We start from the raw sequence: 6,240 nt of genomic DNA on the forward strand, positions 1-6,240 counted from the left end.
TGAGCTGGGATGGCACCTCAAAGCCGTAAGGAAGGATCTGAAGGAGACGAGGGCCAGGTCCACTATCTCCTCCAGGTCAAAGAGGCCCCCCCTCAGGGAGAAAATTGGGGTACTGAAAGAGGACCTGGAGGCCTCCATGAAGCGGCAGGACCAGTTGCTGGAGGGCAGTCGGCCCTTCAGAGAAAAGCTACTAAACGGGGATCGATTTAGGGAGATGGAGGCTGCGAGGAGGGGGGAGCCGTGCGGGGGTGCGGAGAGCGAGGTGGAGGAGTTGGAAAACTCTGAATCTCTGGCATCCCAGGCGGGTCCCCAGACCTCGCAATCTGAACCGGCCCTCCCGGTAACCCCAGTAATGGAGGCGTACAGTGGCATTCCGCCAGAACAAGAACAATTGCGCTTACCAGCGTTGCCATCTTCGGATGAGGCATCAGCTATGGAGGGCAGCGATGAAGATGTGGTCTACTGAGAGAGATCAAAATGTTGGAGTCGCCTGTGGTGGACTTTCAGGGTTTTGCATTCGGAGAGGACCTGCTGGACAAGGACGAGAGCTGTGGCAAGAAGAAGAGGAAGAGCAAGAACAAGAAAAACATCCAGACACGTTATGTCTATACACGCTTGGTGGAGGCTGAAAAGTCTTCACCAAGCGTGTATCCCGCTAAACTCCCTGGCTCGGCTCGGCATCTGAGGTGGTGCCTGAGCGGAGGAGCGGGGAGATTGTGCAGCCCAAAATGGCGCCGGACGCCGTCCCTGCATGCGGAGGCATTGAAAGTGGGGGGGGGGGGCGGGCAAAAACATTGGGAGGCCCCGCCCACCACTCTGCCAGCCGCTCCGTCCACCGCTCTGGCTACCGCCCTGCCTGCCGTTCAGGTATGTGGGGTGGTGCTGGGGCGGTGTGATGATGAGGTCACCGTCCCTCCTACCCGCGGCGGTGATAGTTTTAGGTCCCCGCCTGCAGCTGCCAACGTGCGGCGGGGATCAAGGGGGGAGGCGGCGGCGGTGAATGAAGCAGGAGGCGTGGCCGGGAGTGTGTCTGGAGGTGCGTCCGAGCATCCTCCTATCGGCGCGCATGTGGGCGTGGCTGGGGAGGTACCCGGCCGTGCTTCTGGACGCGCTCCCGAAGCTGGGAGTACAGGTGCAGGCAGTAAGCACCTGCGTATTGAAGAGCCGGGGGCCGGAGCTGCCGGGGAGAATGTGACTGCGGTCACTGCATTGCGCCAGAACAAGTTGCCATGTACATTGCCACTGGACACGCCCCCTCTGTCTCTGCCTCCTCCTCCAGCGCTGAATTAAGTAGAGTAAAAAATGATAAGGCAAATAATAATAAAATAAATAATAAAGACAGTAATGTTAAGGATAATAATAAAGGGAAAAATAAAGGTAAAATGACACCTGCTGCACCAGCTGTCCCAGCAGAGAGAAAGGGTGCATGTGAGCAGGGTGGTGGTAGGGGTGTTGGTGGAGGTGCTGCATCTGGTCCCAAAGGTGGGATGGATGCTGGGAGTCAGCGGACCGTCGCTGAGAAAGCGGTGGCTGCGGCTCCTGGTGTCCGCCCTCCGGATGGGTCCGGTGTGATATCTGGTACTAGTGTAGTGGGGGGGGCGGTTCGGTTGCCCCTCCTGCGGCCGTAACACCTGGCATTAGTTATGCCAGTGTGGCTGCGGCCGTGGGGGGAGGGGCTATCCTCGTTGGCTTCCTCATTCCCAGGAGTCGCGGTTGGTGACTTGCAACGGCGGCTCCTGGAGGCCCTGAAAAAATGTTCAATGACAGTAGAGGGTGAGAAGGTGGACCTATCCTTATGGATAGACAGGCACGGCCTGCAAGCTTTCCGAGAGGAAAGGGGGGGGCGAGATCACCTGGTCCCTGCCCACAACCGGCCCTGGGACCAGACGGAATGTAGTCTGTCTCAAGTGGAGAAGCAATGATGCCTGCCCTACGAGAAAGAGGGTGGTGGAGCTCCTGCTTGAGATGGGTTTCAGGGTGGCTGACATCTTCGCCCTGACACATCCCTATGGTTCCAGGGAGTTCGACATCAGCTTTGCCTGGCCGGAGGGCCTAGAGCTTTTCTGGTCCGGGTATGAGCTGGTCTAAGAACTTACCAGATTGGAAGGGTTTTTACCCAGCAGAACAACGTCAAGAAAGTGACCGTTTTGACCCGTAACGAAACCTGGACGAATTTGGCATTTGGTCGGGAGCCTGGACTTTCAATGTGAATTTGAAATGTCTAGGAAGCACGGTTTCCCACATTCCATCCTCTGCCTTCATCGGCCGGAATAGGATTCTTGTTTTCTACAGGGGGCAGCCTAAGCTCTGTCACAAGTGTGGCAGCCCTTCACACTTCAGCGCCAGCTGCCAAGTGCAGAAGTGCGCGTTGTGTGGAGGGACGGGTCACCTTGCCGCATCTTGTGTGGAGATTAGGTGCAACTTGTGTGGTGTGCTCGGACACCCATTTAGTCGCTGTCCCCTCTCAGAGGTCAATGCGGTCCGAGCTCACGCAGGAGTGGGCTGGGAGGTCTCTTTGGCTGAGGGGGGTGCTGGCGGAGACAGTCGAGTTAAGGGGTCGGTGAAGACCAAGAGCGGTCCGTCCCGGTGGAGAGAGAGGTGCCAGGCGGAGAGGGAACAGAAGGAGCCCCACCAAAATGGGGTGATGTCTGTCCCTCCCCAAGTGGCGGGCTCCCGTAGTTCGGAGACCCTAGGGGACAGGGAGCTAAGTGCAGGGATCAGGAGACTAGACCGGGCCGATGAGACCCAGTCTTCACACTACAAAAGTGCAGCAGAGGGTAGTGAGACTGGGTCTTACATCAACAGACGGAAACGGTTCTCAAAAAAAAAGAGCCCGACCAAAGTAGCCAGGGAAGGCGCAACTGGCTCCCCTCTTGAGCTCTCCAACCGGTATCTCACTTTGGATGAGACCTCCGCCTCCTCTTCATCCGGGGAGGAGGTAAGAAGTGGGGTACCGGAGGCGAAGATGGGAGGGCTTCCAGGAGGCCCCGTGCCCCTCTCTCGTGTGGATGTAAGGTCCCCAGAAGAGGAGGCAAATCTGATTCCTGGAACAGAGAAAGACAGGGGCGGTACGCATGAGGGAGCGGTGGTGACAGATGGAATGGACACCACCGTCTCTCTCAAAAGAGGACATGCCGCCTTAGAGGATAGCCCCGGGAGGGGTAAGAAGGTTGGGAAGGAAGGAGGACATTCAGCTTAAACACCAAGTATGGCGGTATCCACTCAGCTGACACTGGCGACCATTATGTCGCCAGCATTAAATCTGATGCGGCTCGCTATACAGCCTTTGATTTTTTCAGCCGAGTTGAAGCTGATGTTTTATTTTTGCAGGAGACCAGACTGTCAAACTTGGCAGAAGTCCATAAGGCGAAGAGGGAGTGGAGATCTGGGCCCTCCTTCTGGTCTCTTGCGGCTGAGCCGTATAGCGGAGTGGCGGTTCTTTTCACCGTACCGGTAGAATGCCGACGGGTGGTTGAGCTGGAAATGGGGAGGTGTTTGATCTTGGATATCCTCATGAAGGGACAGGAACTGCGCCTGATCAATATCTATGGGCCCCAGTCCAAGTGGGACAGGAAATGTCTCTTTATGAGGATCAAGCCTTTCCTTTTTACAAGCCGGCAAGTGGTCTTTGGTGGGGACTTTAACACCATCATAAGGTCCCAAGATAGGGGAGGCACCAGAGACCAGCTGGCTTATGATAGTATAGCTTTAAATAGCATAGCTAGTGAGGCTCGTCTGGTGGATGTCCACATTAGGCACACCCCAGACCACGGGGGTTTCACTTACTATAGAGGAGATAGGATTAGGTCTAGAATAGACAGGTTTTTTTTGAAGGAGGAGGCTACTTTCTCGCCCTTAAGGGTTGTGGAGGTAGAATTCTCCGACCACTGTCTGATTATGTTCTCTCTGAATATTTCAGAATCCCCCAAAAGAAGAGGTTACTGGAAGCTGAATGCGGGAGTCCTGGAGGAAGCAGAGGTGAGACAATCCTTTGAGGACTTTCTTCAGAGTCAGGTAGCTTTGCTGGATCTCTGTGACACTAAGTCAGAGTGGTGGGAGATATTCAAAGACCGGGCCGCAAGTTCTTCCGCCAGCTCTCGAGCCTCAGGTCCCTGGACAGGTACCGCCTGTATCAGGGTCTGAGGAGGAAACTCGAAGATCTGGTCTCGACTGGAGGTAGCCGCGAGGATATCTCCAGGGTGAAATCTTTGCTCAAGAGGTGCCAGTATGATAGGCACACATCTTTAGTTTTTGAGAGGGACTTCGGGAAGTACCACTCGCCCGACCCCTACAGAAACTGTAAGATGTCAGTAAAGAGTAAGTTACTAACAGGACTGGTTGACAGTACGGGTTCCCTGAACAGGTCCAGATCAGGGATCCTGGAAGTCGTCAGATCCTTTTACTCGTGCCTCTTGGGAAAGAGGGATCTGGATCGGGACAAGATGTCGGCTTTCCTGGCTGAAATCACCCCTGAGTCAGAAGCTCACCTCTCTTTTGACGTTTTGGTAGAAGAGATCAGGAAGGAGGAAGTTATCCTGGCGGTGGAAGGGTTAGCTCTGAAGAAGTCGCCAGGCTCGGATGGCTTAACATCCGAGTTCTATAAGACCTTTAAGAAATCTTTATGATCCCTTTTGACTGAGGTATTCAATGAGTGTCTATCCTCGGGCACTCTGCCCCAGTCAATGAGGAGGTCAGCCCTGATCCTTCTATCAAAGGGTAAAGATCCGAGCCGTATTGAGAACTGGCGTCCCATAGCACTTCTCAATACGGACAGAAAGATTCTGGCCAAGATACTGTTTAACAGGCTGGTGAAATTTGCGCCTCAACTCCTTTCGGTGGCCCAGCATTGCTCGGTTCCAGGCCGCAGCACTTTTAGTGCTGTGCTCGGTGTCAGAGAGGCAGTGGAACAGAGTAGAGCAGGCCACTGGAGGGGGTACATGCTGTCCTTAGATCAAGCAAAGGCATTTGATCGGGTGAACCATGAGTACCTCTGGTCGGTCCTTCTGAAGTATGGCCTGCCGGGGGGGTTTGTCAATTGGTTAAAGATCTTGTATGCGGGGGCGGAGAGTTTCCCGCTTGTGAACGGTTGGTCTGGCTGCCCTTTTGAGGTTGGGTCTGGCGTTCGCCAGGGTTGTCCTTTGAGCCCGCTTTTATACGTGTTCGCGATTGACCCCTTTCTTAAGAGGGTCAACCGTGGACCGTTGGCGGGAGTCGGGATGGATCCGGCGGCGCCGGAAGCCACTCTGAGGACAGTAGCGTACGCCGACGATGTCACCATTTTCGTGTCCTCGAAAGGGGAGGCGGAATACGTGATGTCTGAGGTGGACCGCTACTCGGAGGCATCCGGGTCCATGATTAACCGGGATAAGTGTGAGAGTCTCTGGCTGGGAGGGGGCGATCCAGCTTTCGATCTCCCGGACACCCTCCCAGAGCCCCAGTCGTCAGCCAAAGTCCTAGGCATCCATTTCGGCCATGGGGATTATCCCACCCAAAATTGGGACGACAGGCTTAAGATCGCCGCTCAGAAGGTCGACCAGTGGAAGGGCTGGTCTTTGACCCTCAGGAAAATGGTGCACCTCATCAAAGCTTTTCTGCTCCCTTTGCTGATCTATTTGGGCAGTGTGTGTATCTTGCCAGAGCCTCTCTGGACTCTGGTTTACAGTCTGTTTTTCCAGCTCTTATGGGGGAATAGACTGAACCTGATCAAGAGGGAGGTGACTTACCGCACGAGGACACTAGGGGGGTTATCTATGGTCAATCCCGTGGTGTTTCTTGTGAACACATTTGTTAAGGTTAATCTGGAAAACCTCTGGATGGAGAGGGCTTCTCCGTGGGTAGTCTCCTGCCGGGGGTGGTTTCGGCCTGTCTTCCAGGAATGTGAGACTGGAGGGCAAGTGAAGGACTTGCTAACGCCTCACGGATATCTTCCGGCTTATGTCACCCCGATTCTGAAGGTAATCCGCCGGTGGAGTTTGGAGGTAGGGGAAATCAGGACTCTGTCAAGGAGGTCCCTTGACGAGAGGGTCTTGTTGTCCCACTTCCAAAAGCCCCTGGCCCTCAAGGATTGCCCAAGCCGGGATCTAGACAAGGGGTTACATTTGCTAAATTCTGCAAGGATCCTCTTGAAGTTTTGGGACTTGGCTTGGTGCTGCTTTCACGGGAGGCTGTATGTAAGGGACAACCTGAAGTACAGGAACTCTGAGGAAAGGGGTTGTCCCCGGGAGGAGTGCGGCTCCATAC

This window comes from Bufo bufo, chromosome 7 (assembly GCF_905171765.1).
Source record: "Bufo bufo chromosome 7, aBufBuf1.1, whole genome shotgun sequence".
NCBI classification, from domain to species: domain Eukaryota; kingdom Metazoa; phylum Chordata; class Amphibia; order Anura; family Bufonidae; genus Bufo; species Bufo bufo.